The following is a 12031-nucleotide window of genomic DNA, read 5'->3' on the forward strand; positions in this document are numbered from 1 at the left end:
GTCCTGTAGGGTCGCTATGATTGGGCATTGACTTGATGGCAGGGAATCACAGGCCTGAATGTCCCTTCTAAGGAATATTAAGAAATACTTGTCAGGGGAAAATAGAGAAGTCAGGGGTGGTGGGAGGGTGAAGAGGCGAGGGGACAGATGGCATAATGGATGGATAGACAGACAGATGAATTATTAGAAATACAGATATTTCTTAAAGATAATGAAGATGTATAACAGCTAAAATAAGAAGGTATTTCTAGGTGGTAAGTCAAGGCAGATATAGAAAAGTCCGAAGTGTCATCCCTATTGGTTGGTCAAAGAATAGAGACTTCACCGCAGGAAACATAACATTTATTTTGCTTATTTATTAAAGTTTTCATTTTATTAATTTAACTTTTATGTACCTACCTCATGGAGCTTACTCGTGGACTGCGAGCCAAGCCACAAGGCCAGCCATTGGGAAGTGCCAGACGTTCCTTGACGGAAAGATGAAGCTTTGTGTAACTATCAATATTCACAGTCTCAAAAACCCGTGGGAGAGTTCAAGTTTGTCATATCAGGGTGCTCTGAGTCAGAATTGGCTCAAGGGCGGTGTGCTTTGGGTGGCCTTCGAGTTAGTAATTTACCCTTCCACCCCCTTCCTCACTTGATAACTCTCAAAGGATGTTCCACTTAATGGGAACACCTTTTCTTAGTACATGTCTCACCCTCTATTTGTCCTTCTGCGATCACTTGCCTTCACTCAGCATCATTCTCTGTGCTCTTCACCTGCTGGGATGGTCCACGGAGTCATCAGTGAGTATTTTTCAATGTGTTGCAGTGTTTCAACGGACATGTGTCCTCTCTGTTTATTCATCCAGCCAGTGATGGACATTTCGGTTGTCACCGTCTTTTCCGCGACAGTGAATCGCGCTGTCACATCATGGCTGTGCATAGGTCTATTTGTGCCGCAGCACCGATTTCTCTAGATGTAATAGAAAAGAACGTCTAGAAAATATTACTTCCTAAATCAAGTGATTTGTCTGGACCTTGGCCCTCCCTGGCTATATTTAAGGTCATTAAAAAAAAAAAAGGTCCACAGGTTTGTTCCTTTAACTTTGGCTGATGGTTGCAGTGACATCCATTAGAGCTCTGTTTCTTTAGGGAAACTATGAAGAAATCATGCTTTTCATGATCAAAACAATAGTTTGTATTCTGATGAGGGTTCGTTGTTAGGGGTCAGATTATTACACATGCCTGGTTTAATAACTCTCCTTATTGATGTGACCTGCAATTTCCAAACCAGATGAAGTCCACTCCCTTTGAGCAACTGCTAGCCCATAATGACTGTCTTCAGCAGACTCACTCTTATGCCTGGGCTTTCCAAACCTGTCATTTTACAGAGGCAGCCTGTCTTCTGTGCAGTGGCTAGGAGGGTCCGGCCACTGACTTTTGGTTTACAACTCTCTACTTTAACCAGTGAGCAACTAGTCTTCCTGAAAGTTTTTGTTATTTAAAACATAACCAGGGTTTAGCAGTTCTTCTCAAGGCGGGTTTTCTTTCCCAAAAGAAATCCCTTCTATTAATTTACATAGACATGGTTTACCAGTATAATCCTTCCATTTTCATTAACATTACAAATATTGTTTTTGTAGGCACTCCTCCAACATATTATTTTATGGGAAGAATTAAATTTTCTTCTTTGTGTCTCTGTCCATGCTTGGCATTTGCTGCCATTTGTTTGTCTTTGTGGTGCTAACTGGATGCTCTAAGTGCCCTTTTCCTGCAGACAAGAGACACCAACCTTTCTGCTACACAAGACAGTCCCACAGAAGCAAAATCAGTACTTGGGGCATTGATTCAGAGGACAATTGTCATGAATTAGTGGGGATTGCTACATTCATATTTCAAAAAACGGTTCATTTTTTCTTGGAACAAGACTATTCATACATGTTTTAAAAATTACATCTTGAGGCATTCTATAGTTCATAGGCCTGGTGGTGTAGTGCTTACAAGTTGGGTTGCTACCCACAGGGTCAGCAGTTCAAAACTGCCAGCTGCTCCAAGGGAGAAAGATGAGACTTTCTACTCCCGTACAGATTAGCAGTCCTGGAAACCCACAGGGACAGCTAAACTCTGCCCTATAGGGTTGCTATGAGTTGGAATCAATTTGATGGGAAGGAAGTTTTTTTTAAAAAACATTTTATTAGGGGCTCATACAACTCTTATCACAATCCATACATATGCATACATCAAGGAGTTTTTAAAAAACAGTTTTTTATTAGTGGCTATAACAAATCACCTAGTAAGACTTTGTGCTTTTAGGACATATGATTCAGTTTCCAAATCTGTGAAATCATGTGATTAAATCAGGTGATGGCCCTCAAACGCTATGCTTTTCATTGTGCAGTCACAGATGTGTTATTCAAAGAGAGAGAGAGAGAGAGAGAGAGAGAGAGAGAGAGAGAGAGAGAGAGAGAGAGAGAGAGAGAGAGAGAAGTGAATGTTATCTAGGATATATATTATTCAACTCAAAAGGGAGATGAAAACTCCTGATTGTTAAGATGCCCTAATGCCAGGAACAGGGAGAACTGGGTGTTCCAGGCCAACTTTAATTACAATGTAGCGCTGCTCTGTGAGGTCACCAGTAGTGTAATGAGTACTTTACTTCATTATACAGTTATTGGCCCATCATAACGATTTTGGAAATCTCCATGCCTATTTTAAATAAGGGAACTTTAGTTACCGATATCCCCGAATATCCACCTGGTTGCAATAGTTCTACATAAGCATTTCTTAGCTGGGATTCCAATTTCTCCTCCTTTGTGAGGGAGGTTGGGGTTTGAGTCCTGGTCAGTGCACCTCAAAGTGCAGCCGTCCCTCTGCGCTCTGTGTGCGCTGTGAGCTACTCTGATGCAGAAGACTAGGAAGAAAGGTCTGTTGCTTTACTTTGGAAAACCCATCAACACAGCCTCGAGCATCACAACCCTCCGATCTGAAACCACTCATGTGAATGGTGCAGGCAGTACCACACAGCGTTTCTTCAGTTGGCAGGGAGGGGTGGTATCCATGCGTCAAAGAGACCTACTCAACAGTAGGCACCAGAAACAATGACAAAGATGAGGTTATGTAGCCATTGAAGTACCCTGATTGGGAATATACCCAGTGAGCTGATTGCTTCCCTTGTCACCCTTCCTCTAGAGACAATCCCACTGAAAGGAGCTTCAGCTACCCTTATGCGAACACCAGAGGCTCGATTCCTCAGCACAAAGGAGGCTCATCCTGATTTTTCTATGACAATATGGGCTTTAATAACTATGTTTGGATTTGCTAAAAATATCGGACAGTCACTCTTAGGCTTCTACAAGCAGGGCTAACAAACCAGTGAGACCCACGGCCTGCCACTTTTCAGAATATTGCCTAGGGTTAGGGTTCTGACGCATCCTTTAATTGTTCACTGGAGCATTTTGTCTCCAGGCTCTCACCAGAAGTTTAGCCAAATCCTGCCTCTACCTCAACACTGTATTGCAAAGTGTTGTCAGAGGACCCAGAAGAACCTGAACGTGGGGCTTCCTCAAGCCCACTGAACAGAGCAGCAGTTCTCCACCTTTCTACCACTGCGACCCTGTAATACAGTTCCTCATGTGGTGGTGACCAACCAATCACAAAATGATTTTTGTTGCTACTTCATAACTATAGTTTTGCCACTGTTATGAATTGGGTGACGCCTGTGAAAGGCGTCAGGACCCACAGGGGTCAGGACCCACAGGTTAAGAAACACTGGAATAGAGCGATATCTGCAGACCTATACAATGCTTGGTCAATGGTGCTGGCTGTAGTCTAGGGTTTGTTTCCAATATAACACACTAGTGATGTGGCAAGAGAGGAGGGATATATAGTCTGCTTCTTCCCCCACCCCTTGGAAATTATTGGTTACCAAGAGAGCTCCAAGGGATGAGAGAGCTTTGATCTTGTCTCAGGATGAAGGCAAAGGATGAAGAATTACATTTTGTACCAGGCATGCACACACAGAAACGAGTGTCTTCAAAGCACTGACAGTGAAGCAAGACAAACAAAAATTCTCCCAACAATATTCAAAAGAACTGGCAAAACTGGGTGGAATGTATTTGAGAAACAATAAATATGAGAGTAACCAAAAATAAAACCAAACTTACTCCCGTTGAGTCAATTCCAACTCATAAGAGACCCTCTAGAATGAAGTAGAACTGCTCCCGTTGGTTTTTAGAGACTAAATCTTTACAGGGGAAGCCGACCTCATCCTTCTCGTTGGAGGGGTTCCCGAGGTGGATGGGTTTGAGGCTCCCTAGCATAGTCTACTATCTCACTAGTGCTAATTCTCACTTTGGACAAATGTTTCTTTAGTGGATATCTGGGGTCTCTGTGTAACTTTGGGATCAGAGCGATGGCGTTGTACAAGAAAAGTGCCAAACAAGGTTGAAAACTTAGATATTTCATTATTTTAAATATCACCATTAGCTCTGTGCATTAGCTACATTTGGGTGCATGATCGATGCACAGCCTGGTAGAGGAGCAGCGCAGCTCTTGTCTGAGACCCCCAGCAAAGTCTTCAGTTAGCTGGGCCCTAAAAGGCAAACAGCACCACCGTCTGACTTCATTCACGTAAAAGATCTGCTCGGCAGGATTATTTCAATCACCATTAGAAGACACTCCCTGGGAGAAGATGGGCAGTTGCGAGTGGAGAGAAGAGACACAGGAAAGGAAAAGCAGAGACGAGACCTGTGTGGCTTCTCACAAGGGCCTTGTATCACTTCCACTGTACAAGCTGTACCTTTCTGGTTTTTCTTTTTATTTAGTGAGTTGGTTAATCTGCCTCAGCTCTGTCTCTGTCCCATATAAAGAACATTCCTTTGTTAAGACTCTGTGCATCTCAGCATTTTTAACGACCAACCTCGCCATGGCACCATCTGGACACCTGACATTTTAAAAACCAGTATTTCAGCGTAATGGATGGACTCTCTTAGATGGTTATTGTGCAGGTTTGACTGCTGAATGTTGAACTATAGACAGACCTCACTCCCACGTAGTACACCTTACTAAGCAGAAGCATCCCATCAACCACATTAGTGCGCACATATGGAAAAACTTCCAGTTGTTATGTACTGCCTGTCAATTCCAACTCATAGGACCCTAAACGAGAATAGAAATGTTCCCAAGGGTTTTTCAGGCTATCCTCTTTAGGGGAGCAGATCCACAGGTCTGTTCTCCCACAGAAACACTCAGTGGGTTATGTCGGCCTACCTCTACCATAGCAGATGAGCACTTAATCATTGTGCCACCTACAAACTGGCTATGACAATGACGATCCCAGAAGGACCAAATCCTGAGGGACGGCCTGATGGGCCATGGGGTGACTTCAGTATCACAGGTTAGTAAGGACCAGTCAATGAAGAAGGTCTGCTGCTTTCTGCTACTAGTGAGTCCTGGTAGTATAGCGGTTAAAAGCCTGGCTGCTCTAACCCAAAGGTGGGTGGTTTGAACCCATCCTGGTAATCCTTTGGAGAAAGACGTGGGGAGTCAAGTTCAGTAAAGATTGTGGGACAATCTTGGAAAGCCTGTGGGAGAGTTCTACCAGGTCCTATGAGTTGGAATCAATGCTATGGTGAGGGTAGTACCAGAGAACATATCCTTTGCTAATATGAAGGGGTTTCAAAAGTTCATGGGAAATTTCCATGATATTTCTGTTCTATCTTCTTGACATGCTTTTGGAAGCCCCCTCAAACTTCCCTAAACTGTCACAGATGATGGAGAAAGGTTGGAGAATTAATACTCATGCAATCTGCTACGATGAAATGGTTTTCATTCATTTATGCTGGAGCATCATTCCGTCGGATCAACTGCACTGTATTATAGACAATTATACTTAGCCTTTTCTGTACTCAGTGGAAAACTTCCCATAGACATATACCTCCTGCTTTGTTTATGCCAGGTCCCATGCGGTAAGTTAGATCCTAAGCTTCTTTAGCCCTAGACCATGATTCAAATGTCAGGTATTTGGGAGAGTTTTGGAAAAGTTAGAACCTAGTGCATCTTTCAGTATAACTTCAGTTGTTTTAGACCTCTTCTTAGAGTTTTCAAACTTTCATTTCGAGCTCTCATCTTCTGCTGTTATGAGAAAAACATATTCAGTGTTATAAAAGATATGCTTACAAGTCAACTTGGGGGTTGACCAAGCTACTCATGATGGATTGCAAATCCCCTGGCCTCTAAAATCTACTTTTCTTCCCTAGTTTCTATGCTAGTCTTGAAACAAGGACACTAGCACGAGACTTCCCCATCTGGACTTCAAACGCATTCTTAGGCGGCACCAGTCCCTCGATAACCTAGAGGCTCCTCAGTAAAGAGGAGACCCTCAATGAGATGGATAAACATGGTGCCTCCAACAGTGGACTCACACAGGAAGGACAGTGAGGATGGTGCATACCCAGGCAGTGTTTCATTCTGTTGAAATCACTATGATCACTCAGATCATGATGATCACTAAGATTACGATGAGTTGGAACAGACCGTGTGACCCCTAACACGCTGGTTTCAAGTTTACATCATCCCGAGTCAAATAGCCATCTATTTTTTTTCCTCTTCCTATTTCTTTCAGAATTGTTCTCCAGTGAGTGCCAGTGAAGTTACACCCACTCCCTGGTTCATAGAATCCCTTGGATTCTGTGTATGGGGTTGAGAGATGAGCCCAAGTCCCAATAACACAGTGGTTCTCAACCTTCCTAATGCTGCTACCCTTTCATACAGTTCCTCATATTGTGGTGACCCCCAACCATGAAATTATTTTCACTGCTACTTTATCACTGTCATTTTGCAAGTGCTATGAATCGGGCGTCCCCTGTGAAAGGTTGGGAACCGCTGCGGAACAGCACAGCATTCAAAGTACTCTTATTCTCATCGCTAAGCTCTCTGTTGTCTTGCTTTTCAAGGATTATTAACAAAGCCTTGTTTGTAAAAGATCTTATATATGTGTGTGTGTGTGTGTGTATACATGTGTACACACACACTCACATATGTAAACACAATTTTATTTCTGATAGGTTGATTTTGACTCCTGCCAACCCCTGTGTGTCCAAGCGCTCCCTGGAGCTTTCAATAACTGCATTTTTTTGGAAGCAGGACAGCAGTAGTAGGTCGACAGTCTCTCTTTCTAGATGTTTCTAGGTGGACTCAAACATCCTACCTTTCGGATAGCCATTAACCATGGCACCACCCATGGAGTCCTTAGATTGTGTAGCCAATAGGCTGTCTCTCCCTTCTAACACAACGGAGAAGTGACCGAGTAATGGGAGAAGAAAATGATTCACTGTATAGTGACATTCTCACAAGATTTGTCACGACTACAACTATCTGTGGATGTTAATATTAGTAAGGTACTGGATCTAGTTAAAATGCCAGGTACACATTAGCATATTGCACAGGATCAATTGAAAACCAGGTAATGATCAAGTTGTTGATCAGCTCTTGCTAATGATTGACTTGCAGAAGCAAAATTCAAAGCAAGGACTATATCAATAACAGTGGAAAATAAAATTTAATTATTCCATTATATAAATTTATTTTTACCAACTTTGGAAATTAAGTTTGGTCCTTTGTAATTAATCACATGGCTATAGAAGGAGTGGATTTATAATGTGGCTTTATAATTTTTAAAAATAGAACTTCCATCTCAACAAGAATGGTCCTTCAGGACGTCTAATATGTATTACAACTGATTGATATTTTATATCGCTCTGGAATTCCTGATGTGGCCGAAAGACATGGCTTTCTACTTCTGTGAAGAGTTACAGTCTGTCAGATTCACAGAAGGGGCTCTACTCTGTCCTATGCATCATCGTCGACTCCAGGGTGGTCATCAAAGGAGTGAGAATTCTCCCCCATCCCCCAATTTCAACAGCTTAAATCTTGGCTTCATTTTGGTTACTGAGATTCTGCCTACTTTTTTTCTGCCCAAGTTCATAATTCATTAATTGCCTCTCTGACTTGGTAGGTTATTTTTATAAATCTTTAGAGCCCATCCTTGTACCTTATAAAGAAGAGTCTCTGACATGTGCCCATAAGGCTTGCCCCCTCTTTATATTTTCAATGGTAAACAGTGTTGCATTGGGTCCTTACTAGATGGCAAGAGCTCACTGTTAAATACTCAGGAATTTTGTGAAGCAAGAGATAGCTGGGGATCAGCCACCGAGGAATTTTTCAACCACTGAAACCAGCAAATCCTTTTTACCCCCAGAGAACTGGTTTATAACATGTTTCTGGGTCAGTCTTTCAGGGTACATTAGGTGACTGTTCTTGGGCCCTTGGACCAGGAATGAGGATTGAAATCTTTATTTTAGAGTATAGTCTACTGAATTTTGGTCTCGTAATTTGAGCTGGCATTACCTTTATGTGACAGCTGCACCCCTCCCCTATAAGCCAATCCGCTGCTGGAGTCTGCTCCTGCCAGAGTGTCTTCCATGCATCTTTGAGCAACTCCACACGAACAGCTGAAACTAAAACCATGACTCCCTGAATGATGCAGGGAGTCTAGCTCCTGTGCCTGGGACTGTCCTTCTATAGTCTACAACCTATTAAAATATGTTTTCTTTTTGAGTTCTTGGTGGATGCCAATGGTTAATGCATTCAGCTGCTATCGAAAAGTCTGCAGGTCTAAGTGGGGACCCAGGGTTGTCTCTGAAGGACGGACTGGTGATCTACTTCATCAGAAATGTAACCAAGCTTTGATCGTGCCTTTAGCAAGAGAGCTGCTTGATTCCTTGCTGCTTCAAACTGCCCCTCTACACCTAGATACCCAGACTATTTCTGAACCTGCCTGTGATCGTTGATAAGAGCCTTTTCTTGAATGACATCAGAAAAACCACTACCTCTGAATGTCTGGTCCCCTTATAGTATGTAGAGAGATAACAGTGGCATCAACACACCATTCAGAAGCTTGTGTGACCATCCAAGCAAACCAACCATTTCATAGCTGAATGACCATTGCTTCATCCTCGGTCACTGGGTTGTTACTGGGTTCGTTTGAGTCAATTCTGACTCCTAGTGCTCACCTGTGAGAGAGTAGACCCATGCCTTAGGACATTCTTGGCTGTAATCTTGACTGAAGATTACTTTACAGAAAATTGTCAGGCCTTTATTCTATGGGGCCTTTGAGGGGGTTGGAAACTCTGACCTATTGATTAGCAGCTTACGCTTGACCATTCTACCCCCAGTGCTCAGACTGCATCCCTCCACAGACCCAGTCTCCAGATCTGGGTTTCCCTCATCCCATAAATCATTTGCTACGCTGCAGAGACCAATACTGGGTAGACAGGACCATGTACCATAGATACTTGAGTATAAGCCAACCCGAGTAATAGCTGAGGCACCTAATTTTACCACAAAACTACATTACAAATGTGCTGAAGAACTCGGCTTGTAAACGAGTATATACAGTATTTCTCCTTGAAAGAAGTCTTTGTCTATTCTATGGACTCAGACACCTCAAGCGGCATCGTTTTGTTGTATAAAATCATTGAAGGCAAATAGTTTTCTCAATTCTAGTTCTCCAAATTACAATATACTTTGATATCCACAGAAATTTAGATTATGGCGCAGACGGTCTAAAACATTTTCTAGTTATGCATAAAACACTTCAAACATATCAGCAGCCACTAAACATTCTTTATGCCTTCCTCTTTCCCAACATTCATGCTTTATGCCTTCCTCTTTCCCAACATTCCCACTATCTGGATGCGAGTCTTGTTTGAGTTACAGGACCATGGCCACTTTAAATCACCTCTCTGCCTTACACACCCTGCGGTTCGAAACTCTTGGCACCCCGTACTGCGGGGCTGTTCTCTTTCTTGGCTCTTGTGGGCTAAGATGATTGAGATCCAGAATGACTGCGTCCTATATAATTCTTCCCAAATGTCTCCCTTCCTGACATTCTTGAGCCACAGGGATACCCCCATTTTTCAGAAGGCAAAAAAGTCCCAGGGAGAAAAGGAGTGCATGTTCAGATGGTGTAACTGCAACGCAAATTAGGCAGCAGAGGGGAAAACTTGCACATGGACAATCAAGAAGTCCGGATGAAAATCACGCCTCTATAAGGCGCATCTCTTCTGGTGGAATTCTGGCCAGGATCCTCCCTGAGTTAAGGGCCCTGTGCGGAGCTTAGATCCAGCTTAGATTCAAAACACATGTGTATTAAAGAGAGGGGCCAGGGGAGAGGCTTCTTTTTTCTTCTTCTTCAACACACGTTTTGTTCAATTGAACAGGGCTTGGGGAAGTCAAACGTTAGCTGAATTTCGGCGCCATTTGCATTATCTGGCAGGTGTTAAACTCATTACACAGCACGGCATCCATTGCTAGATCCATCCATTCTTTTATGGGGCTCACTTCCTTTCTGCACCCTCTTGGTTATATTTTGTGTGGTCCTTCAAGAGGAAAGAACACAGATAACTTTATTATGGTTTCATCTGGGTTCACAGACTGCGAGGGAAACAAATATGACACACTAGAGGAGGTTACCGATAAAGGCCGCAGACAATATGTTCGAGGGGATTAAAAAAAAAATTCCACTCCCTTTTCACTTAATTCTCCATGACCATTTTGAATCCTGCTCATACTGAGAACTTTCTCTGTGCTCCATTCACTAAGTCATCCAGGACAAATGGAAAGCCTGTATTTTTGCCCTCAGTTAGGCAGTGCGCTATAAATGGAGCTGTGTCAAATTTGGAACCAGAAATCCTAGTTCTGTCAGTTGCAGTTGGAATGACCTACGCCTTTCAGTCCCAATTCCGAGTCTCTCAAATGGGAATGAAATGGCACTAGCCTTTCCTGGCAGTTGGGAGGACTACGAACAGAATATGGAAGTGAAGGTAGTATGATGGGGGGCACGTAGTAGGTGCTCATGGGATGATAGCTCCAGTAACGTGAATGAATTGAGAATTCTCCTAAGAGAGAAGGGAGACACACGTAAGACAATTAAGGAATGAAATGAAAAGGTACAAAATTAATCTGCACCTTGAGTGAGCCAACCAACATTCATCGATCATTTTAAAAGGTGACTGCAATTACACTCCCCCCCCCCCCCGTCTATTGGTTAAGAGCCATTATAGAAAACGCTAAGTATGAGAAGACGAAAACGACCAGCAGACAATTTCTGCTGCTCTCAGCTGAAGAGGATGATGGGATTGCTCCCAAGGGTGCCTTTTAATAAAGTTCACTTTATTATTCTCTAATACATTTTAGCAAGCTTGGCTGGCTCTAACCATGACTTTCGTAAATGAGAAATCCCTTTCCTTCTCAGAGGAGCAAATCAAGATGACTTATCATAATTGGGTATGTCTGGAAGACAGATTCGTTGCTCAGTGGCCGGGCTACCAGTTTCCCTAAGCTCTAGGCCTCGTTAAAGAAAACTCAAGCTTTGCATTCAGTGACGGCTTGCTCCCCACTTTCTTTTTACCAAAGGGCTTCTGGGGCTTCCTTCTGAGTAGCCTGGACTTTTCTTTCCTCTTAAGTTAAATGACTTTTAATTTCCATAGAAGGAAAAGCATCAGTGAACCGTAGCATGGCTGCTGCCTGGTTTAGAATGAAGTATAGTGCTACTGATTCAATGAGGACTTCTTTCATTTTCATATCCGTAGCACATAAATTTAACTGTCAAAAAATAGAATGAGGGAGGTATTCTCGAGTGATGATGGAATATCATTTTCAACATTAAACTCAGAATTTGCCTCTCCGGGTCCACTTTAAATAGGCTAGAGAGCAACTCTCACCCTCCTCATTCGCAATGTTCAAGTAAATTCCAGGCCCTTGCTCTGAGTAGATTCATAGCAATCCCAAGTGACAGGGGAAAGTTGCCCATGGGGTGTTCTGCGCTGTAATCCTGTCGCCTCTTTCCCCATCTTCCCGTTGTTGTTCTCAAAAAGAGAGGGAAAAACCCCACCTTATTTTGAAAAGGAAGTCTAGTCATGTTGGTGATTAGACGTGGCCAGAGTCAGCCATCTCCCTGGTGTTGTTAGGTGCCACCCAGTCACTTCTG

Source organism: Tenrec ecaudatus, chromosome 10 (genome assembly GCF_050624435.1).
Source record: "Tenrec ecaudatus isolate mTenEca1 chromosome 10, mTenEca1.hap1, whole genome shotgun sequence".
NCBI classification, from domain to species: Eukaryota; Metazoa; Chordata; class Mammalia; order Afrosoricida; family Tenrecidae; genus Tenrec; species Tenrec ecaudatus.